This window comes from Chiloscyllium punctatum, unplaced genomic scaffold (assembly GCF_047496795.1).
Source record: "Chiloscyllium punctatum isolate Juve2018m unplaced genomic scaffold, sChiPun1.3 scaffold_154, whole genome shotgun sequence".
Lineage (NCBI taxonomy): Eukaryota > Metazoa > Chordata > Chondrichthyes > Orectolobiformes > Hemiscylliidae > Chiloscyllium > Chiloscyllium punctatum.
The window spans coordinates 544,124-569,226 of record NW_027309888.1 but is presented as its reverse complement, the minus strand read 5'-3'; the positions used below and the strand labels follow the sequence as shown (position 1 = coordinate 569,226).

The window sequence follows — 25,103 nt, the reverse complement described above, 5'->3', positions numbered from 1 at the left end:
ACAATCACCTTTGATTCTCCTTAAACCTATTTCCTAAAGCTATCTCATGTCCCCTTTTTGCCCTCCTGGTTTACCTCGAGTATACTCCTACTGCCCCTATACTCCTCTAGGGATTCACACAAACATAGCTGTCTTTACCTGCCATACGCCTGCTTCATTTTCTTGACCAGGCTCTCAATTTCTTTCAACAGGCGGCATTCTGTACACCTACCAGCCTTGGCCTTAACAGGAACATACTGTCTGTGTACTCTCATTGTCGCAGGCCTATGGAGGCAATGGCAGATGAGGATACAGAAGCAATCATTCCCAGTAAAGAGGTAATGTTGGGAAAGATAACAGCCTAAAGGTAGATGGGTATCCAGGCTCTGATGGATTGCATCCCAGGGAATAAAGGAGATGGGGGGGGGGGGGGGGCTGGGGGGGCTGGGAGGGGGGGGGGGGTGGAGAATAACAAATAGACTCGTGAAAATTCACTAAAAGTTGGTGGATTCTGGAATGGTTTTGACAGACTGGAAGCTGCAAATGTGGTGCCACTAATTTTCAAAAGGACCCGTTAGCTTAACATCTGTAGTGGAGAAAATGCTTGAACCTCTCAAGGAAGTAGTGGTGAGATATCTGGGTAGAAATTGTCTCATTGAGCAGACACAGCATGGATTCAGGAAAGACAGGTCATGTAGAACACATTTACTGGAATTATTTGAGGATACGACGAGTGCGTTGGACAAGGTGGACTCGGTGGATGTGGTGTACCTGGATTTCCAGAAGGTATCCGATAAGTTGCCACACAAAAAGCTGCTGAATAAGGTAAAGATGCACAGCATTATTGGTAATGTATTATCATAGATACAGGATCGGTTAACCAGCAAAAAATAAAGAATGGGGATAAATGGGTGTTTGGATTAGTGTTGGCACTACAACTGTTTGCAATTTACACAAATGTTTTGGAGTTGAGGACCAAGTGTCCGGTGTCAGAGTTCACATTTGATACAAAGATGAGGTAGAGCAATGTCTGCAGAGGCCACTGTCAGTCTGCACAGGGATACAGATAGGTTAAGTGAATGATCTGGCAGATGGAGTTCAATGTTGGGAAATGTGAGGTCATCCATTTTGGTCGTACGAACAGAAAACTGGATGATGAAATGGTGAAATCTTGCAGCATTCTGCTGTGCAGAGAGAGCTGGGTGGCCTTGTGCATGAATCTCAGGAAGTTGGTTTGCAGGTGCAGCAGGTAATTATGGCAGTGAAGGGAATATTGTCCTTCATTGCTAGAGGTATGGTTATGTTGCAGCTGTACAGGATGCTGGTGAGGCCACACCTGGAGTACTGTGTCCAGGTTTGGTCCCCTTACATTAGCAAGGATGCACTGGCACAGGAGGTTCACTAGTTTGAGTTGGGAGTTGAGAGGGTTGGTGTATGTGGAGAGATTGAGAAAACTGGTTCTATAGTCATTGTAATTTAGAGGAATGGGAGGTTGGATAGGAAAAAATAAAATTATGAAGAGAGTAGATAAGACAGAAGCAGGGAGGCTATTTCCACTGGGGTCGGTTCAAACTACAGAGCATTACCTCAAAATAAGGGGGAGCAGATTTAGGACTGAGTTCAGGAGGAGCTTCTTCAGCTAAAGGGTTGTGAATCTGTGGAATTCCCTGCCGAGTGCAGCATTTGACGTTATCAACTTGAATGCTTTTAAGGCAAAATGTAGATTTGTGAACAGGAAAGGAATTAAGGGTTATGGTGAGAGAGCAGGAATGTGGAGCTGAGGCCATGAAAAGCTCAGCCCTGATCTTATTAAATGGTAGAGCAGGCTTGAGGGGCCAGATGAACGTTCTTGCCTTGTGCCATCAAAATTGGCCTTTGTCCAATTCAGAACCTTAACTTTTCGATCTGGTCTATTATTTTCTGTAAATATTTTAAAAATAGAATTATCAGAGAATCCCAACAGTGTGGAAACAGGTCATTCAGCCCATCACATTGATACTGACCCTGAAAGCCTCTTAACCTGCCCCTGTAACATTGCATTTCCCAGAGCCTGCACATCCCTGAACATTACGGGCAATTCAGCCTGGATAATCCACCCAACCTGCACATCTTTGGACTGTGGGAGGAAACCAGAGGGCCCAGACGAAATCCATGCAGAAAACCCCAATAAGGTGATCATCCCATTCTCATTTCCCAGTTCCACCTAAATAACTTCACTGACCATACTCCCAGGAATATCCTCCCTAAGCAAAAACATAATGCTATTTCGAATCAAAAATGCCACTCCCCCTCCTCTCTTGTCCCCCTTCCTATCCTTGCTATAGCATCTATACCTTGGAACATTAAGCTGCCAGGCCTATCCATCCCTGAGTGATGCCTCTGTAATTGCTATAATATCCCAGTGCCATGTTCAAAACCACACCCTGAGCTCATCTGCTTTCCCTGTCAGGCATCTTCTATTGAAGTAAATGCAGTGCAACTGCTCAGTCCGTCTTCATTCTGTTCCTTGCCCTTGCCTGCCTTGACTATTTGACTTCTGAACTGTACCAGCCTCAGACATACCTCTATTCTCACTACCTTCTTGGGTTTATACCCACTCCCTCACTGGTTTAATGCCTCCCGAGTATCACCAGCCAGTCTCCCTGCCTAGATATTAGACACCTTCCAATTGAGGTACAATCCATCCTTCTTATGCAGGTCAACTCTACTCCAGAGGAGATCATAATGATCCAAAAAACGTGAATCCTTTTCCCCTGCACCAGCTCCTTAGCCACCGATCCAGCACCACCTCCTCCTCTGTAATATGGACATTTTTCAAGATGACACCATTTATTTCCCCACATTCTATATCTCCCATGTACTTCTTCACAGTAAACACTAATGCAAAATACTTGTTTCCTATCTCACCCATCGCCTGCAGCTCCACACAATGGCTGCCTTGCTGATCTTTGAGGGTCTCTATTTTCCCCCTAGTTAGCCTTTTTTTTCCATGTATTTACAAAAGCCCTTCGGATTATCCTTAACCCTATTTGCCAAAGCTATCTCACGGCCCTTTTTTGACTCCTGATTTCTCTTTTAATTATACTCCTACTGCCTTTATACTCAAAAAATTTTTTTGATTGGAATAAATGCAAAATATAACATCTTGACAAAACAAACGAGGGCAGGACTTACACTCAATAAAAGTAGAGCCTTGAGTAGTGATATGGGAACAAAGCGACCGAGGGCTTCAGGTCTTTGAAATTTGTGTTACATGTAGACAGAGTGGTTAAGAAAGTGCTTAGCACACCTACCTTCATTGTTCAGACCTTTGAGTCCAGGAGTTGGGACGTTATGTTGAGGATGTACAGGACGTTGGGGAGGCCTCTTCTGGAATACTCTGTCCAGTTCTGGTTGTGCTGTTATAGGAAGGATATTAAATTGGAGCAGGTTCAGAAGAGATTTACCAGGATGTTGCCATGAATGGAGGGATTGTGTTCTAAGGAGAGGCTGGATAGGCTGGGAATTTTTTTCACTGGCGTGCACGAGGTTGAGGGGTCACCTTATTACAGGTTGACAAAATCAGAAAGTGTTTTGCTGGGGGGGAGGGGGGGGATTCAAAACTGTGCTGCATTCATTTTGAGAAGAAATTAGAAAGATTTCAGAAAAGACATTAGGGTTTTTAAAAAAATTATACATGTGAAATGAACTTCCAGAGGAAGTGGTAGCTGTGAATACAATTACAATATTTAAAAGACATTCAGATAAGTACATAACTAGGAAATATTTGGATGGATGTGGACCAAGCGGAGGCAGGTACAATTAGTTCAGTTTGGAATTATGGTCGGCATGGACTGGTTGGACCACAGGGCCTGTTTCCTTGCTGTATAACATTATGACTCTAATCCTCACTAACTCTAAATTCCTCCATCCTCAACTCTCCCGATCACTGTCACTTCATCCAGCCTCACAACTCTTCCTTATTTATATAATTCTTCACCAGCCACAGAACGCTCCCTATCTCATGTCCTCCAGTTTCTCAGATCTCTGTGATATGTGCCTTTCTTTAGTTCCAGCCTTGAGGATGCCCTCATTCACTCCGATTGCTTGGAGGACAAACTGGTACGACCTGGTCCTCCAGTACTGCCCTCTGCCCCCTATTGGCCTGCGCTGATATCAATCATTCGGGGCCCATTGTGAGGTGAGTGGTGGGATCCTCCCTCTCTCTGCCCTGGGATGAGCTTCAACATTCACAGTCAATGGGGCAGTAACACAGAGCACAGGGGCTGGGGCTATTCAGCCCATTTGGGATGTACCCTCTTCCTCTGGAGATGCTGCAAATCTGTCCCAATTCCCTTCCCCTTTGCCCATAGCCCCCCAAATCTTCCCTTAAAAAGTAAAATTCCAAATCTGTTTATGAATAACTGCTGAGTCTGTGTCCAGCTGCCATTCAGACTGTTCCAGATACTCAGAACTTACTGAATAAAATAATGTTCACATATTCACATTATTTGCCAATTACCTGAAAACAGTTACTAAAATTGTGACATTGTTAACAATTCCCCTCACTCTGCAGATTAGATATCCTAGAAACAAATTTGCACCTGGTCAAAATCACTGCTTAACCTTCTCAGCTCCAAGGACAATTATCTGTGCTTCTGCTACCTCTCCACAAAAGAGGAACACATCTTATTTTCATTTATTAGTGTCATAGAGATGTACAGCACAGAAACAGACCTTTGGTCCAATTTGTCCATGACAACGAGGAATCCTCAACAAACGGAGTCCCATTTGCCAGCTATTGGTCCGTATCATTGGAAACTCTTCCTATTCACGTACCCAATTGGATGCCTTTCAAATGTTGTAATTGTATCAGCCTCCACTACTTCATCCGGCAGCTCATTCCACACATACACCACACACAGCTTGAAAACTTTGCCCCTTAGATCCATTTTAAATCCTTGCCCTCTCAACTTTAGTCCATGTGATCTTGTTTTGAACCCACCTAACTGGGGGGAAATGACCCTGGCTGTTCACCTTATCCATGCCCTTCATGACTTTATCGATCTCCATGAAGTCACCTCTCAGTCTTTGCCTCTCCAGGGAAATTAACCCTGGCCTATTCACCCTCTCCCTGTAGCCCAAATCCTCCAACCCGAGCAAAGTCTTTGAAAATCTTGTCTGAACTCTTTCAAGATTCACAACATCCTTTCCAGAACAGGGAATTTCGAACTTAAAACATAATTCCTGAAATGGCTTAATCAATGTCCTGTCCAACCAGAATTTGACGTCCCAGCTTCTGAACTCAATGCATTGACCAATAAATATAAGCATAACAAACACCACCTTCACTAGTCTGCCTACCTGCGACTCTACTTTCAAGGAACAATGAACCTGCACTCCATGGTCTCTATGTTCAGCAACATTCCCAAGGACTTTACCATTAAGTGTACAAGTCCTGCTCTGATTTGCCTTTCCAAAATCCAACAGCTTACATTTGTCTGAATTGAACCCAGTCTGCCATTCCTCACTCCAATGGCCCATCTGGTCAAGATACTGTTGCATTCTGAACTAACCTGCTTCATTGTCCACTACACCTCCAATTTTGGTGTCTTCTGGAAACCCACTGATCATATCTCATATATTCACATCCAACTCATTTATTTAAGGACCTAATACCCATTCCTGCAGGACAATGCTGCTCACAGGCCTCCAGTCCGCAAAGCAAGCCTCCATCACCACCCTCTGCCTCCTACCTTCAAGCCAGTTTTGTATCCAAATGGCTAGTTCTCCCAACATTCCATGTTATCTAACCTTGCTAACGAGTCTGCTATGTGGAACATCGTTCAGTGTCCATATAGACAACGTCCACAGTCTGCCTTCATTAATCATCTTTGTCACATCTTCAAAAAAACTCAATTAAGTTAGAGAGAGAGAATTTCCCACACACAAAGCCATGTTGACTATCCCTAATCAATCCTCGTCTTTCCAAATACATGTAAATCCTGTCCCTCAGAATCCCTTCCAACAACTTACCTACCACTGACGTTAGGTTGACTGTTCTCTTGTTCCCTGGCCTTTCCTTACCACCTTTTTAAAATAATGGCACCCATCTTCCAGCACCTCACCTGTCACAAACAATGATATAAATACCTTAGGGAGGGGCACTGCCAACACCTTCCTAGCTTTCCACAAATTTCTGGAATACACCTGATCAGGTCCCAGGGATTTATCCACCTTGCTACTGTTTAAGACATCCAGTACTTCCTCCTCTGTAACATAGACACTTTTCAAGTTATCACTACTTATTTCTCCAAACTCTCTAGAATAGAATAGCATAGTATTTCTCCCACATCCTGTTGTTCCATAAATGGCCTTGTTGATCTTTAAGGGGTCCTATTCTCTGTCTGGTTATTATTTTATGCTTAAAGTATTTGTAGAATCTCTTTGGATTCTCCTTAAACTATGTCCTGGAGATATTTCAAGTCCCCTTTTTGCTCTCCTGATTACCCTCGAGTACATTCCTGTAAAAACGTGATCCTGTACTCCCAATTCCTCCGCCTCTGCCATATCTGCTCCCAGAAGAAGAAATTCCACTCCAGGACATCCCAGAAAGGTTTCCTCTTTCAAGGACCGCATTTCCCTCCCACTTGATCAACAATGCATTCCAACGCATATCCTCCACTTCTTGTACCTCCGCCTTCCCCCCACCCCTCCAACCACAATAAGAATATAATCCCCCGGTCCTCACCTGCCACCCACTAATCTCCATTAACCTCTGCTATGTCTGCTACCTACAGTCAGACCCCACCACCAGGGATATATCTCCCTCCCCAGCCCTTTCTATCTTCTGCAGAGACCATGGGATCTTTGGTGCTGATGTGCTGCCCCACGGATACCTCAGTCACTCGCCCTACCAAATGGCCTAGTGAGATTATCATTAGATGGATAATCCAGACACCCAGGTAACGTTCTGGGGCCCAGGGTTTGGATCCCGTCACGGCAGACAGTGGAATGTGAGTTCAATAAAAATTTGGAATTAAGAATCTATTAAAGACCACGAATCCATTGTTGATTATTGCGAAAAGAAACCTCATCAGATTCGCTAATATCCTTCAGGGAAGGAATCTGCCATCCTTACCTGGTCTGGCCTACATGTGACTCCAGACCCACAGCAATGAAGTTGACTCTTTACTGCCCTTTGGGCCCAGCCAGTGACACCCTCATCCTGTGAATGAATAACAAAGAAGGTCAAGTCTTGTACACAACCATACTGTTCTTACAGATAAGTGATCTCTCAGTAAATTTGCTTCTCAACTCCCTGCTGACTATTGGGGAAGTGGGGAGGCGGTCAATAGTACCATCCCAATAAGGGGATCATCCCTTTCTTATTTCTCAGTTCTGCCTGGATGTACTCCCAGGAATACCCTCTTGAAGCCCAGCTGTAATGTTATCCCTAATCAAAAATACCTCTCCCCCTGCTCTGTTGCCCCCTTTCTATCTTTGCTATAGCATCTATACACTGGAACATTAAGCTGCTGGTCCTATCCATCATTAAGTTATGCCTCTGTAATTGCTATAATATTCCAGTGCGATGTTCAAAACCATACCCTGAGCTCCTCTGCCCCCTGCATTGAAACATATGCAGTGTAACTGCTCATTCTGTTCCTTGCCCTTGTTTGCCTTGACTGTTTGATGTCTGAACTGTACAAGCATCAGACTTAGCTCTTCGCTCACTCTCTCTCTGGGTTTACCCACATTCCTTCACTGGTTTAATGCCTCCTTAATAGCACTAGCAATTGTTCCCTTCCAGTGCCAGTACAATCCATCCTTCTGATGGAGGTCAATTCTACCCCACAAGAGATTCCAATGATCCAATAATGTGAACTCTTCAATTCCTATGTCATTGATACCAATAAACAACAGCCTCCCCTCAAAATGGTTATTCTCCCCTTTAAGAATATTCTGCTCCCTCTCTGAGACATCCTTATACAAAAATTACACATTCGAATAATAAACCTTACACTCATCAGGTCATCATAAAAGGATTACATGACACATTGAAGGTTTGGGGAGACCTTTTGAGAGAATGCGATGATTCAAAGGAGAATTTTTAAGCAGCAAATGGGATTGATCTGGAGCACAATACTCACACACAATGCGAATATCCAGATCCTGATATACTGAGTAATTCAATCAGAGTTTAGCAGAATATTTACTGAGATTACCATCTGAATGTCCACCTGTAATATCCCGTGATACAAGTATATAAAATCTGTCACTATCAGTTCAAGTTAGAAACTCACACCATCCCCTCCTTGTGGCCCAGGATTACTGTACATATTACCCTAGAGGACATCAGCAGTCAACTCAGAGGGAAATCTGTGGGTTTCTAGGAGATTCCAACTGGAGATCTCATGTGACTGAACACAGCTGTTCTTTGACACATTGGAGAAAATGATCCAAGCGTCAGTGAGTTATGGGGAACAAGAATGACTTTCTTTTCTTTCATTCCGTGCTGCCGCTCTGCCTCATCAATAAGACACGGGTGTGAAAGGCTAATGCCTAACGATGGGCACGTTGTCTCCATCCTGACCAATGGGTAGGAAGATCCTCCCAATCACTCCAAAGCGTATCCCTAAAAAGATAGCAACTCTGTCTGCTTCCCACTGCCCAGTGCTCCCAGTAAATGCTTGGAAGAATGGGAAGGGGGGGGGGGGGTGATATCTCCTAGAAAAGGCATAACTGTAAATGTCTAAGAGGATTATGAAAAGAGAGAGATGCACAGGAGAAGGAGGCAACAAGTTGCCAGATGGGGTGTAACTTGGGAAAAATGGGAAGTTGCTCATTTTGGAGGAGATAATAAAAGAACAAAGTACTATTTAAATGGTGGAAACTGTAGAAAGCTGCACCACAAAGGGACCTGGGGTAATTGTTCAGTAAACACAGAAAGCTACCACACAGTTACACCAGGGAATCAGGAAGGGGAATCGAATGTTTGTTTCAAAAGTTTTCAGTATTAGAGTTTGGAGTATATACCTGAGAGTAACGTGTGGAAGTGCTGGTGAGACCACCATATCTGCAGTAATGAGAGCAGTTTTGGTCCCTTTAGAGAAGGAAATGTGTCACTTTATTGGAGGCATTTCAGGGAAGATTCAATGAGATGATCCCTGGTTTGGAGGGATTATCTTTTAAATAAAGGCTGAAAAGTTTGGAACTCTACTCACTGAATTTTGGAGAAAGAGAGGTGATCTCATTGAGACAGATGGGATTCTTTAGAGGTTTGACAGGATAAATACTGAGAGGATGTGTCTGAGGGTAAATACTGAGAGGGGAGTCTGAAACCAGATTATGAGTCACGGAATCAAGGGTTCTGTTTTGGATTCAAGTTTAAGGTGACACAGATGCGGGTAAGGGGTTTCAGTAGCAATGGAGCTGGGGTGAGGTGGAGAAAAGCAACGTTTAAGAGATTGGAATTCCTGGTGTTGTGATTGTGTGGATGTCTGATCAGAAGGTCACCTTGGGGTCAGATAGAACAGCAATATTGTGAAGAGTGTTGTTCTGCCTCAGAGAGTTCCCAGTGGGAGGAAGGGGCTCAGCAGAAAGGTAAAGGTAAGGCAATGGGTTTAACCATGACAATGTTTCATTGGCTGAAATTGCAGCTAATCGAGTAGTGGGAATGTGATAAGCAGTTTGATAACTGAGTAACAGTGGAGTAATGGAGAGGGATGATGGGGAGGGAGAGCTGGGCATCGTCAGTGTACATGTGAAACCTAACACAGTGGTTTTGGATGATATCACTTCCTGGCACTATTTACGTGAGATACAGGAGAGACCAAGGATAGATCGTTGAGGGACAGCAAATGCAAGGAATTCAGAAAGGAAAGGGAGAGTGGAGATGGAGCAGGATTTTCCAACAACCGTGAGGTCAAATATTAGTTTTTCACAGAATGGGAGAGAAGGACATAACCAGAAAAAGACCAACAGACAGAACAAGGAACAATATCTCTGAATTGGCGAGGGGGAGTGATGAGGCGGCAGCAGAGGAAAGAGAGTTGGAAAGTGAGTTTAGCGAGATTAGGGTAAAGGGTCAAGGTGAGCTCTGATAAGGCTTGACAAGACACTGGAGAAAGATGTAGGTTTAGGACAAAAACCAGGAACACCACGTGAGGCAGTTTGACTCAGTAGGCGAGTGGGAGGGAGAGAAACAGCAGATCGGATTATCTCAGTCTTAGTGACAGGGAAACCCCATGTGCTCCTCACTCGTTGTTGGAGAGGAGGATGGAGGAGACAGGACGATGGACAGTGTTTTAGAAAGAAACAAAACCAGGGTTAGTGATATTTAAAATGAGTGAACAAACCTGATGTATTTAGCTTTTATCCAGAATATTAAAACAAACGACTGAAGTCCTGATTCAAATCCCATCTTGGCAGATGGTGGAATCTGAATTCAAGAAAAAGAATAACGTATTAGAAATCTGAACTCCATGAAACCATTGTCAATGGCGAAAAAATTCCTGCCAACCTGATAGCGGCCCAGCCAGCTACTCACTGTACTAATCACTGCAAAGTCTCAACACAGGAATGAAAGTGGATGGACCAGTTGGCAACTAACACGGTACCAGAAATTACAACCACAGAATCAGCCCTCTCGATGGTGCAACGTCCTCCTCACTAACATATGGTTTTTGGTGCCAAAACGTGGAGAGCTGTCTCACAGACTAGTCAAGAAACAGCCTGACATAGTCATACTCACGGAATCATCCCTTACAAAGATAACCAAACACCACCATCACCATCCCTAGATATCGAGAGTGTGGTGCTGGAAAAGCACAACAGGTCAGGCAGCATCCGAGGAGCAGGAGAATCGATGTTTCAAGCCTAAGCCCTTCATCAGCCTGACCTGCTGTGCTTTTCCAGCACCACACTCTCGACTCTGATCTCCAGCATCTGCAGTCTTCACTTTCTCCTGAAATCTCTGATACGTCCTGTCCCACCGGCAGGACAGACCAGGCAGAGGTGGTGGCACAGTGGTGTACATACAGGGAGGATTTGTCCTGGGAGTACACAGCATTGGCTCCGGAGACCAGTAGGTTTCATGGCTCCTGCTGATTACCACATACCATCCTCCCTTGGCTGATGGATCAGTTCTCCTTCATGTTGAACAACATTTGGAGGAAGCACTGAGGCAATAAAATGATGTCAAATGTACTCTGGGTACAGGATTTCAATGTCCATGATCGAGACTTGCTCTGCAACAGAATTACTGACTGAGCTGGTCAGGTCCTAAAGGGTATAGCTGCTCAACTGAGTCTGCAGCGGGTGGTGAGGGAACCAACAAGAGGGAAAAACATACTTGATCTCATTGTTATGAATTGACCAGCTGCAGATACATCTGGCCATGACAGTATCGGTAAGAGCGACCATCACACATTCCTTTTGGAGACACAAGTCTTGCCTTAAAGTTGAGAAAAACCTTCATTGTGTTGAGTGACACTATCACCGTTCTAATTGGGACAGACTTTGAAGAGATGCAGGATCTCAAACTGGGTATCTCTGAGGCACTGTGGGACATCAACAGCAGCAGAACTGTACTCCAGCACAATCTGTAAAGCTAAGTGATCCTACGTCCAGTGGAACAGATCGGAGCTCTGCAGTTCTGCCACACCCAGTTGTGAACGGTGATGGATAATTAAACAACTCACTGGAGGAAGCATCACAGATATCCCCACCCTTACTGATGGAGGGGTCTCACACACCCATTCACCAGATAAGATGACAGCATTTGCAGCAATCTTCAGCCAGAAGTGTAAAGTGGGATGATCCATCTTAGCCTTCTCCAGTGGTTTCTAACATCACAGATGTGAGTTTTAAGCCAATTCAATTCAGTTTGAATAACATCAAGAAATGGTTAAATAGTGCAAAGGCTACAGGCCCTGCCAATATTCTGGCAATAATACTGATGGTTTGTACTCCAGAACTTGCCACCCACCAAGCCAAGTACCACTCCAGCACTGGCATTGATCAACAATGTGGAACATTGCCCAGGGATGTTCAACACAAAAACACAGGGCAACCCAACTCAGGCAATTTCCCTCTATCGGTCCACACTCGATCAGCAGTAAAGTGATGGAAGATGTCATCAACAGGGCTACCAAGCAGCAGCTGCTCAGCAACAGCCAGCTGAGTGACACTCATTTTAGGCTCCACCAGGACCACTCAGCTCCCGATTGTGTTACCACCCTGATTCACAATCTGGCTACCAGCTGAATCCCAGAGGCGAGGTGAGGGTGACAGCCCAGTCCCACTCCAAGATCACTAATTCTAGCTGATTCCACCCTTGTCTCAGCTCATATACTGAAACTCTCATCCGTTGTGTGTTATCTCCAGACTTCATTTTCCAAACACACTCAGGGCCAGCTTCCCATATTCAACCTCCCTGTAATCTCAAGAAAGTCTAAATCACTGCTTGTTGATTCATCAAAAGGCTCCTAATTAGAATCAACAGCGTACAGCCATAGAGATGTACAGCATGGAAACAGACCCTTCGGTCCAACCCGTCCATGCCGACCAGATACCCCAACCCAATCTAGTCTCACCTGCCAGCACCTGGCCAATATCCCTCAATTTAAAATTCTCACACTTGATTTAATTCCTGGCTGTCATAGTCCCTAACTCCCTGCACCACACACACTTTGAGACCTGGACAACCCATTTTCTTCGAGACTCCCAACCATTTGTTAATTCATTAGTTCACCTGTGTGGCTGTTTCTACACTTGCTGAAGCAGCATGGTCTGAAATTTGCAGCCAAAACCTCACAGGTCTGCTTTCCACCTTTAAGACATCCCTCAAAACCTGCTTTTTGGCAATGCTTTGGCAATGACCTAATATCTCCATCTCTGGCCTGAGGTCTAAAGTTCTCAATAGTATTTTTGTGAAATTATAAGCATGATAATAGAAATACAAAATGTTGAGAGGGGGAATGAGAGCAAGGGGGTGAGAAAAGGGGAGAGAGGGGTGAGTGAGAGAGGGGGAAGAGAGCATAAGAGGGGAAGGGAGAGAGAGGGTGAGAGAGAGATGGGTTGAGAGTGAGGAGGGGTGAGAGAGAGGGGCGAGGGGGTGAGAGAGAGGGGCGAGTGAGTGAGAGAGGGGCGAGCGAGAGCGCGAGACCGAGGGGGGCAAGAGGGGGGGCAAGAGAGAGAGAGAGGTGCAAATGAGTGGGAGGGAGGGGAAGGAAATGAGACAGAGAGTCTGAGAGCAAGAGAGCGCACGAGAAGGGGACGAGAGAGAGAGCGCGAGCGAGAGAGAGAGAGAGAAAGATAGATATCGAGGAGGCAAAGCTGATAGGGAGAGATAGAGGGCAATCCAGTGATAGAGGGATGAGAGAGAGAGGGGTGCGAGGGAGAGAGAAGTCGGGTGAGAGAGAGAGTTTGGGTGGAGAGTGAGTGAGGGGGTGAGAGAGAAAGAGAGGGTGAGAAAGAAAGAATGAGAGTGAGGGGGTGAGAGAGAGAGTCAGAGAGAGAAGTCTCAGTGAGGACCAGTACAGCAGAGGTGAAAGCAGGTCCCTCACAAGATGATGTGAATGAAGCCTAGAATGTTGCTTTACCTTGCCCAGTTCGGTGTCTATGTCCTGTCTTCCAGGTCTGAATACAGAAGGTCACTAACCCCTCCCTGTGCTGTTCACTGTGAGTGATCTTACCGACTGCAGGATTTACTGAAGGCTCCAGACCTCCCTCTTCATGTCTCTCTGACTGACCAACCGTCTTTGATGTGGTTATGGACGAGACAAGAGTTAGGAATTCGGCTGAGACAGGAACATCCAGATGACCTACAGGAGACAGAGAAACAGACAGAATGGGAAATTAGACTGATGCAGTGAGGGTTACACATGGAGAATGGCACTGAGTCCCACAGAGATCTGGAAAATCCCTGTCTCCATCCCTGGCCTGTGCTGCTGTGTCCCTCTGGAATGGAGAATGCTGTTGGGTCAGGATCTGGAGTAGCTGCAAGAGTGAGAGACACTGACAGAGGCAGCAATTAGACCCACACAGTGAGGGATACCACATGGAGAGAGACTGAGTGATATCACCAGAGTGCAGGAAGGTATCAGGATCACACAATGGTCATGATGAAAGGGTTGTGATTCATGGTGCACGGGGATCCGTACTCAGTGACAGGTTAGCTACGAGTGGGACAGGTGATGGCCTCGTGCTATTCTCACCTGACTGTTCATCCAGATGTTAATGCTGGTGTCCAGTATAACCCATCTAACTGCCTAATATTCTTTCCGAATGGAAATCTGTTATAGGCAGCGGGTCTGGCCTACATATGATCCAGACCCAGAGCGATGGGGTTGACTCTAAACTGATCTCTGTAATGATCCAGCAAGGCACTCAGCTCAAGGGCAGCTCAGGGTGGGCATGCGATGCTGGCCTGCCAGAGACAGCAACATCCCATGAGTGAATTAAACATAACACTGCTGGGAGCAGTGTCCTGGTCAACCATGTCGGTAAGCTTATGGGCAGGACTTTAAACTGACAGAGAGGATGCAGGGCCAGGGTTCAGGTGAAAGGAGCTTTCCAAATCCAAACAGAAATGGCAATGTAGCTGAAGACAAGCAGAAAGGAACAGGAAGAGACAGAGTTTAGCTGAAACTGGACATCAGTGAATTGGACTGTGACAAGAAATTGTGGAAAGAGTCAATCGTAATGTTCTTTTTTGGACTGGATAATGTCTCTGCAATAAGGTGGATGGACTGGGGCACAGAGATAAATGAGATTCAGTGGTGACAGGGTGAACAAAAGGTGGAACATGAATATTTTATTGTACACCTTATTGAGGGGTGTCAGGGAGTGCAGGATGGGTAACCCTGACAGTAATGGGTAACAAAGGCATAACAGAGAAAGCATTTGGCCTCAGATGATGAAGCTGAATCAGTCCGAATGGAGATTCTGGGTAACACGTGTCAAAAACACAAGCAGGAGAACAGTTTAGAGGCTGCCTAACAGCATTTCATTGCTCAACCCTGTTCCACATTCCAATGTATTCCTGTGTAATACAAAGGCACTGTGATAATTCTGGGAGACTTCAGTCTTTGTATAATCTGGGACAGTCACATCGGCAAAAGGGATGTTCTCCGAACTCCTCTTTGAATGTTTGTGTCAGTGTTTCTTTGAATAAGACATTGTGGAAACGGCCAGGGAGGTGACTATCTCAGATCGACCGTTGGGTGATGACGCTGTGGGAAGGAGTAATGTCCCACTGAGATATCCTCTGGGAAATTGTAGTGTAGTGGAATTCAGTGAGATGATGGATTTTTAAAGTGACCATAAAGCACACCCTACAATCACAACCAAAGCCATTGACATGTGTTTGAGAGGAGAACTGACCAAGGTAAACAGGGGAAACCGTGAAGTGTATGGCTGGAAATGGACAGTACAAAACATTTACAGTCAGAGAGATGGACAGCACAGAAACAAGGCCTTCGGTGTCCAACTCATCCACACCACCCACATATCCGAACATAATCTCATCACATTTGCCAGCACTTGGCCCAAATCCCTCTCAACCCTTCCTGTTCGTATACCCATCCAGATGCCTTTTAAATGCAGTAATTGTATCAGTCTCCACCACTTCATCTGGCAGGTCATTCCATACACGCAACACCCTCCACATCAAAACGTTGTCCCTTACGTTCCTTTTATATCTTTCCCCTCTCATCCTGAACCTAGGCCCTCCAGTTCTGGACTCCCCCACCCCAGGGAAAAGACCTTGTCTGTTAAACCTAACCATGCCTCTCATAGCTTTAGAAACCTCCATATGGGTTATCCCTCGGCCTCAGACATTCTCGGGAAAACATCCCCAGCCCATTTAACCTCTCCCTTTAGCTCAAATCCTCCAATCCTGTCAGCGTTTGTGCAAATCTTTTCTGAACCATTTCAATTTACACAACATCATTCCGATAGGGAGGAGACTAGAATTGCACGCAATATTCCAAAACTGGCTTATCCAATGTCCTGTATAGCTACAACATGACCTCCTAACTCCTCTACTCAATGCACTGATCAGTAAACGCAACCATACCAAACACCTTCTTCACTATCCTATCGACCCACAATTCTCCTTTCAAGGAACAATGAACCTGCACTCCAAGGTCTCTTTGTTCAGAAACACTCCCTGGGACATTAACATTAAGTGGATCAGTCCTGCGAAGAGTTGCTTTCCCAAAATGCAGCCCCTCCCATTTATCTAAATGAAGCTCCATCTCCCATCCCTCAGCCCATTGGCCCATCAGTTCACCATCCCGTTGTAATGTGAAGTAACATTCTTCACTGTCCACTACCCCTCCAATTTTGGTGTCATCTGCAAACTTACTAACTATACCTGCTGTGTTCACATTCAAATCATTTATATAATTAATGGAAAGTAGTGGGCCCAGCACCGATCCTTGTGGCACTCCACTGGTCACAGGTCTCCAGTCTGAAAAAAAATACCCCCCACACCACCCTCTGTCTTCTACCTTCGTGCCAGTTCTGTATCCAAATGGCTGGTTTTCCCTGTATTCGGTGAGATCTATCCTTGCTCTCCAATCTCCCATGTGGAAACATTTCGAACACCTTACTGAAGTCTATATCACTCATCCACCGCGCTGCCCTCATCAATCCTTTTGTTACTTCTTCAAAAAACTCAATATCTTGAGCCATGATTTCCCACGTACAAAGCAATGCTGACTATCCCCAATTAGACATTGCCTCTGTAAACACATGTAATTCCTGTCCCTCATGTATCCGTCGCTCAACGTGCCCACGACTGATGACAGGCGAACCAGTCTGTAGTTCCCTGGCTTGTCCATACCAGCCTTCCTAAACAGTGGCACCATGTTAGCCCAACCTCCAGTCTTCTGGCATCTCACCTGTGAATATCGATGATACAAATATCTCAGTAAGAGGCCCAGCAATCACTTCTCTAGCTTCCCACAGAGATCGAGATTACACCTGATAAGGTCCTGGGGATTTATCCACCTTTAACCATTTCAAGACATCCAGCACCTCCTCCTCTGTAATGTGGACATTTTGCAAGATGACATCATCTATTTCCCAATGCTACTTCTCAAACCATCATTCTATTCGATATCTTCCATGTCCTTCTCGACAGGAAATACTTGTTCAGTTTCTCCCCCATCTCCTGCAGCTCCACGTGCAGACTGTCTTGATCATTGAGGGGCCCTATTCTCTCCCCAGGGACCCTTTTGTCCTTTATGGATTTATAAAAACATTTTGGATTCTCCTTAAATCTATTTGCCAAAGCAATCTCATGTCCCCTTTTTGCCCTCCTGATTTCCCTCTATCCCTACACAACACTGCACTCACCCCCTCCCTGACTGATCCCTATCCAACACTGCAATCACCCCCTCCCTGACCGATCCCTACCCAACACTGTAATCTCCCCCTCCCTGACTGATCCCTACCCAACACTGCAATCACCCCCTCCCTGACTGATCCCTACCCAACACTGCAATCTCCCCTCCCTGACTGATCCCTACCCAACACTGCAATCACCCCCTCCCTGACTGATCCCTACCCAACACTGCAATCACCCCCTCCCTGACTGATCCCGACCCAACACAGCAATCACCCCCTCCCTGACTGATCCCTACCCAACACTGCACTCACCCCCTCCCTGACTGATCCCTAACCAACACTGCAATATCCCCCTCCCTGACTGATCCCTACCCAACACTGCAATATCCCCCTCCCTGACTGATCCCTACCCAACACTGTAATCTCCCCCTCCCTGACTGATCCCTACCCAACACTGTAATCTCCCCCACGACTGATCCCAACCCAACACTGTAATCTCCCCCTCCCTGACTGATCCCTACCCAACACTGCAATATCCCCCTCCCTGACTGATCCCTACCCAACACTGCAATATCCCCCTCCCTGACTGATCCCTACCCAACACTGTAATCTCCCCCTCCCTGACTGATCCCTACCCAACACTGTAATCTCCCCCACGACTGATCCCAACCCAACACTGTAATCTCCCCCTCCCTGACTGATCCCTACCCAACACTGTAATCTCCCCCTCCCTGACTGATCCCTACCCACCACTGTAATCTCCCCCTCCCTGACTGATCCCTACCCAACACTGTAATCACCCCCTCCCTGACTGATCCCTACCCAACACTACAATCTCCCCCTCCCAAGGAAAAAAAAAATAACTCGAGAGAAAAATAGGACACTTCAAGGACGAAAGTGGACGTGTGTGCAGAAATGCAGGAGTTATTTCCCCTCTGTGTTGACCTTGGAGAAGGACATGAAGGCCTGGGAACTTGGGAAAGTTAGTGATGATCTCTTGGTGTCAGTCCATATCACAGGAGAGGATGTGTTGAATGCATTAGAATGTATGAAGGTGTATAAATCTCCTGGACCTGACCAAACATATCCAACAGCACCTCAAGAGGTGAGGGAAGTTCTTGTGGAGTCCCTGCTGATCTTTTTGCCTCACCTTTAGCCACGGGTGAGGTCCTGGAAGACTGGAGGACAGCATATGCTGCACCCTTATTCAAGAATGGCTGCAAAGATAAACCTGGGAACTATAGATCAGTAAACCTAACATCCGTGGTAAGTAAGTTACTTGAGAAGATGCTGAGAGATTAGATAGACATGCATTTGGAAATACAACATTTGATTGGGAGGAGTCAGCAAAGCCTTGTGCATGGGAGACCATGCCTCACAAATTAGTCAGCGTTCTTTATTGAAGTGATCAGGAAGTTTGACGAGGGCAGGCCAGTACATCTAGACTCTACAGATTTCAGGAAGGCCTTTGATAAGGTTCCACATGGTACCTTGCTCTGGAAGATTAGATCGCATGGAATCCAGGGGGCGTTGGCAAGCTGGGTACACAATTGGCTTGATGGTAGGAAGCAGAGTGTAACAGTCAGACTGGAGGCCTGTGACTCATGGTGTGCCTCAGCGGTCATAGAATCATAGAATCCTTCCTCTGTGGAAACAGGCCCTTCGGCCCAACAAGTCCACTGGCCCTCTGAAGATTATTCCACCCAAGCCCATTCCCCTACTTTATTACTCTACATTTACCCCTGAGTAACGCAACTTACACATCCATGAACATTCTCGGCAATTGAGCATTGCCAATTTACTTGACCTGCAGATCTTTGGATTGTGGGAGGAAACCGGTGCACCCAGAGGAAACCCACGCAGACATGGGGAGAATGTACAAACTCAGTTGGTGTGGCATGGTGGCTCAGCGGTTGGCACTGCTGCCTCACAGCGCCAGGTACCCAGGTTCGACCCCAGCCTCGGGTGACTGTGTGGAGTTTGCACATTCTCCCTGTGTCTGTGTGGGTTTCCTTTGGGTGCTCCGGTTTTCTCCCCATTCCAAAGATGCGAAGGTCAGATGAATTGGCCAGGCTAAATTGCCCATATTGCTAGGTACATTCGTTAAGGGTAAATGTTGGGTAGGGAGAATGGCTCTGGGTGGGTTACTCTTCAGCAGGTCGGTGTGGTTTGTTGGGCCAAATGGCCTGTTTCCATACTGTAGGAAATCTAACCCTAACAGGATCTAACCCCCACAGAGCATCCTGTGAGGTTGGAATTGAACCCAGATCCGCGGTGCTGTGAGGCAGCAGTGCTAACCACTGAGCCATTGTGCCACGCAGCTGGTCAGTGCTAGGCCCATTGCTGTTTGTCATCTATATCAATGATTTGGATGAGGATGTTTAAGGCATGATTAGAAAGTTTTCAGATTACACTAAAATAAGTGAGGAAGGTTCTCAGCAATTGCAACATGGCCTTCATCAGCTGGGGAACTGGGCTGAGAAATGGCAAATGGAGTTTAATACAGACAAGAGCGAGATCTTACATTTTGGAAAGTCACATCAAGACTGGGGTTTCATGGTGAATGGTAGGGCCTGAAGGAGTGTCGTGGAACAGAGGGACCTTGGATTCCAGGAGCACGGCTCTCTGAACTCAGGGAGACAGGGCAGTGAAGAAGGCTTTTGGTACACTGGGCCCTTCACCAGTCAGGGCATGGAATATCGAAGTTGGGAAGGTCTGTTGTAGTTGTGCAGGATGTTGGTGAGGCCGCACTTGGAATATTGTGTTCAGTTTTACCCACCTTGCTATCGGAAGGATGTTATTGTACTAGAAAGAGGACAGAAGAAATTTACAAAGATGTTGCCAGAACTCAACTGGACAGATAAAGAGAGAGGTTGGACAAGCAAGGACATTTTCTTTCATGTGTAGGAGACTGAGGGGGGTGTCCTTATAGAGGTGTATAAGATCATGGGTGGCATGGATAGGATGAATGCACTCAGTCTTTATCCAAGTTTTGGGGAATCAAGGATGAAAGGGCATCAGTTTAAGGTGAAAGGGGAAGATTAAAAGGGAACCTGAGGGACAATGCTTTTACCCAGAGGGTGGTACACATACGGAATGAACTACCAGTGCAAGTGGTCGAGGAGGATACATTTAAGAACATTTAAAATGCACTTGGACAAATACATGGAGAGGAACGTTTTGGAAGGATATGGTTCAAGTGCAGGGAAACGGGGTTAGTGTGGATGGACCAGTTTGGGCCAAAGAGCCTGTCTCCGTGCTGTAGAACTCTATGAACATACCTAAGTGTCCCATAATACAGAAGCGACCAAAGCAATAGGAACACAAGCCGGTACAAATGTGTAACAGTCCTGCAGAATTTCACAGGAAGCCAGCCTGGCCGTGCAGTGAAGGGTTCCTGGTACAGGAGCTGTGGTGAGATGCCCACAGAGAACCGGGGAAGGAAGCTGGAAAGCTCACTCCACTGCCGATAGCCTGGAGGACCCCCGGCTGGGATAAGGCAGCTGGGATCCAGTCACCCCAGGGAAACCTACAGGCTGTGACAGAGCTATGTCCCCGACACAATGAGCAGGACAGAACAGGGCAGGAAAATCTCACCCACATGGGACTACTCCAGTTCCAATTGGGAAGAGTCCAATCCAGTGAAAGGAGGGTCTCTGGGGATGGGTAGGCAGCCTCAGGTTACATTGACAATCTGGAAGGACAGTGTATGAGCTCCAAGCAGCTGCATGGGTCCTGTACACCTGCAACATGGAGCAACACACATCAGGCCCTAGTAGGAGGTGAGAGGAGCAAATACAATCCCTATGGAACTAGGACTCCTCCCAGAATGGGATAAAGTGTGCCTTCGGGGTTCTACCTCCCCAGGGAGATAATGATAGGCCCCACACTGACACATCCACACCCGCTCACAGATGGGGACTCCCACTGCCTGTCTCCCAGGTAACTGCACCTTTTGCCCCCCGCGCTGACTCACAGCCGAACTCAGATTCCATGAATCATGTGGTTCCCCAGTGTAAAGCAGATTATGGTCTCACTCCGTACACAACAGCCATTCCAGGCACCCAGCTGGTGGGCAGCACTACAAAGGCCACTCTGTTTGATCCTGTCTCAAACCCAGATACATTTTTGGTTGAGACAGACCGACAGTCTGTCATACACGGACTGGATGCTGACAAACAAATTAAATTAATCGCCATGTGACTTTGTCCACCAGGCCATTCAGCCCTCGCTGAGGGACAACAGTGAGGGAGGGACATCCATGATGAAATGAAGGCAGCGGTCCTTAATGCTCGAGAAAAGTCCCATCCCGGGTTAGTGATAAACAGCGTAAATATTTGTTCCAGGAGAACACCCACACGAACATGTCTCACTGTCAGTTACAGCAGCTCACCAAGGGCTGGGTTAATGACAGCTGTAAGGACACTTTCGGTGGGGCACTGGGCCTGGTATGAGGAATTCCAATTATCCCAATTGACAATGTTAGGATGGGGATCTTTGAAGTCGAAAGTATCGGAATTACATTTAAAAAGGTACTTGGATGGGTTATCATGATTCCCTCCCACATGCTGTGGAGATAGAGGGGACATTGACAGGGACCACACTTACGTAAATAGATAATAGACAATAGACAATAGACAATAGATGCAGGAGTAGGCCATTCAGCCCTTCGAGCCTGCACCGCCATTCAATATGATCATGGCTGATCATTCCTAATCAGTATCCTGTTCCAGCCTTATCTCCATAACCCTTGACTCCACTATCTTTAAGAGCTCTATCCAATTCTTTCTTAAATGAATCCAGAGACTGGGCCTCCACTGCCCTCTGAGGCAGAGCATTCCACACAGCCACCACTCTCTGGGTGAAGTAGTTTCTCCTCATCTCTGTCCTAAATGGTCTACCCCGTATTTTTAAGTTGTGTCCTCTGGTTCGGCACTCCCCTATCAGCGGAAATATGTTTCCTCCTGCCAGAGTGTCCAATCCTTTCATAATCCTATACGTTTCAATCAGATCCCCTCTCAGTCTTCTAAACTCAAGGGTATACAAGCCCAGTCGCTTCAGTCTTTCCGTGTAAGGCAATCCTGCCATTCCAGGAATTGACCTCGTGAACCCACGCTGCACTCCCTCAATAGCCAGAATGTCTTTCCTCAAATTTGGAGACGAGAACTGTACACAGTACTCCAGGTGTGGTCTCACCAGGGCCCTGTACAGCTGCAGAAGCACCTCTTTGCTTCTATACTCAATCCCTCTTGTTATGAAGGTCAGCATGCTATTAGCCTTCTTCACGACCTGCTGTACCTGCATGCTTGCCTTCATTGACTGGTGGACAAGAACACCCAGATCTCTCTGAACAGCCCCTTTACCTAATTTGATACCATTGAGGTAGTAATCTGCCTTCCTGTTCTTGCCACCAAAGTGGATAACCAGACATTTATCCACATTAAACTGCATCTGCCATGCATCTGCCCACTCATCTAACTTGTCCAGGTCACCCTGTAATCTCCTAACATCCTCATCACATTTCACCCTACCACCCAGCTTTGTATCATCAGCAAATTTGCTAATGTTATTGCTGATACCATCTTCTATATCATTTACATATATTGTAAAAAGCTGCGGTCCCAGCACGGATCCCTGCGGTACCCCACTGGTCACTGCCTGCCATTCCGAAATGGAGCCGTTAATCACTACCCTTTGTTTCCTATTAGCCAACCAATTCTCTATCCAATCTAGTACTTTGCCCCAATACCGTGCGCCCTAATTTTACTCACTAACCTCTTGTGTGGAGGAACAGGCCAGACCATGGCATTCCCATCGCCTGTCATTAACGAATTCGGCTCCTCTCACATCAAGCTGTGGTCCTAACCACACTCACCTTGATATATCTCGGGATCCCGGTGGTTAGGATTGCAGGCTGTAACAGATGGGTACGATCATGGTGAATAATGCCTGGACACACCCCCAGGGACTGGAAGGTAGATGGAACTCCCCGGGTGATCACCTTAGTTTCATTCATTTGCAGTGTTTGAGTGTTCCTGGCTGGGCCCAGTATTGATTGCCTGTCCGTAGCTGCTCGGGAGCTGGTTTTGGTCGTGAGCTGCCTCCTTGAACTGTTGCAGGTGGTGGACTCACAATGTCCTTCGGGAAGGAATTCCTGGAGTTTGAGCCAGCAGGTCTCATTCACTCGCATTTATTCTGCTCACCGGATGTAGGCTATGCATCACAATTCTGTATGGATTCTCAGAACGGAATATGTTTTGTCGAAACAGTTTGGAGAGCCACAGTCACTCAGTGGTTAGCACTGTTACCTCACAGCGCCAGAGACCTGGGTTTGATTCCACTCCTGAGCGACTGTCTGTGTGGAGTTTGTACATTCTCCCGACATCTGTATGGGTTTTCTCCCACTGTTCAATGGTGGGCATTTTTGACAGATTGCCCGTAGTGCCGTGGGATATTCAGGTTAGCTGGAATAGCCATGGGAAATGTAGGGTTTCAGAGATATCATCAGGGGATAGATCTGAGTTGGATTCTCTTCAGAGGGTCATTGTGGACTCGATGGGCTGAAGGGCCTGTTTCTGTTCTGTAGGGATTCTATGATATCACTTATCAGCCATATGACAATCAGTTTGACCAATGTACAAAATGGCTTTCGCTCAAACAGCAGGCTACTCTGACAACAAACATAACCAGCTTTTAAAATTAGGTTTGTAATTTATTGTATAAGCTTCTTTCTATTCAAAATATTGGGTGGGGGAGGGGGAATGGGTGAAATTTTGCGGTCTTCTTGTTAAAACACAGATAGACAGCTAAGAGATGCTGGGTATATTTGACAAGTTATACTCCCAAATCACAAAAGCCAGACAGCAGCCAGATGGTTATCCCATCAGCATAATGTAAAAGGCAACAGTTCCCCTGGGCAGACATATCCCTAATAACGTCTCCACTAAACAAAGGAGGGCCCAGACAGGAAGGTACCGGGTCCTGCTACACAAAGAAACTGACAGGAACAAGCCATCCAAATGATTAGCAACGCTTCAAACTATTAACTGATTCTCTGAATTGGCCAGAAGTATAGAAAGTTCTGGGAAACCATCCAGAATTGAACAAAACCAGGGATCACCTGCAGACTGATCTCTTGAATTTTCTGGAGGCTTTCTGAGGTGACCAACATGGCAAGGGACAGAGACCAGCTCACCATCCAGAGAGAGGGAGAGAGAGAGGGAGAGAGAGACAAGCTGAAGGAAACCCCAGGAGCATGGGAGAGAGGGAGTGTGAAAAACCATTGAGAGAGAGAGAGCTGGAACCAACTGGAATACTGAGTGTCACCCCTTCAGTCTGTCCATGCTTCAACGCCTGTTTGTCTCAGTCTGACTTCCCCTTCTCTCTTTGTCCTTCTCTCTCCCTGTCTGTCTCTTTCTCTCAATCTGCCTTTCTCTCACACCCTCCCTCTCACTGTCTGTCTCTGCCCCATCTTTCTCTCATCCCCCTTCTCCATCTCCACTCGCTCTACCTCTCTCTTTTTTTCTCACCCTCCCTTTCTCTTTTTCTTTATTTCAGACCTGAAAGTGCTCACCCAATTTTGACCCCGCTAAAAACATTTGCCCCTCATTTTAACTCTCCTCCCAAATTTATTCCCTTCCCCAAATACCTTCCCTCCCTAATACCTACCTTACCAACTGTGCCCCCCTCAAATATTTCGCTGCCCCCAACATTGCTGTGAGCCCCACTCCCTGGGGCAGAGGGAAATGAGTGGAAAAGTGTGGAGCTGGAAAAGCCCAGCAGGT

The 25,103-nt window shown here is 46.3% G+C and overlaps 1 long non-coding RNA gene across 8 annotated transcripts in view; it reads right to left on the bottom strand.

The window, feature by feature from the left end:
- LOC140471688 (uncharacterized) overlaps nt 1-10,406 on the bottom strand; it is a 48,356-nt gene extending 37,950 nt beyond the window's left edge. For 5 of the 8 annotated variants that reach the window (XR_011957177.1, XR_011957176.1, XR_011957183.1 and 2 more), the window contains exons 1-3: nt 10,320-10,372; nt 7,100-7,186; nt 3,273-3,377 (exon numbers count right to left, since the gene is read on the bottom strand). This is a non-coding gene — a long non-coding RNA (uncharacterized lncRNA). Of the gene's footprint in view, nt 1-138; nt 379-1,832; nt 1,900-3,272; nt 3,378-7,099; nt 7,187-10,319 lie in introns of those variants that run through there. The other 3 variants (XR_011957178.1, XR_011957179.1, XR_011957184.1) reach the window with 3 other exon arrangements.
- Nucleotides 10,407-25,103: the final 14,697 nt, after the last annotated feature.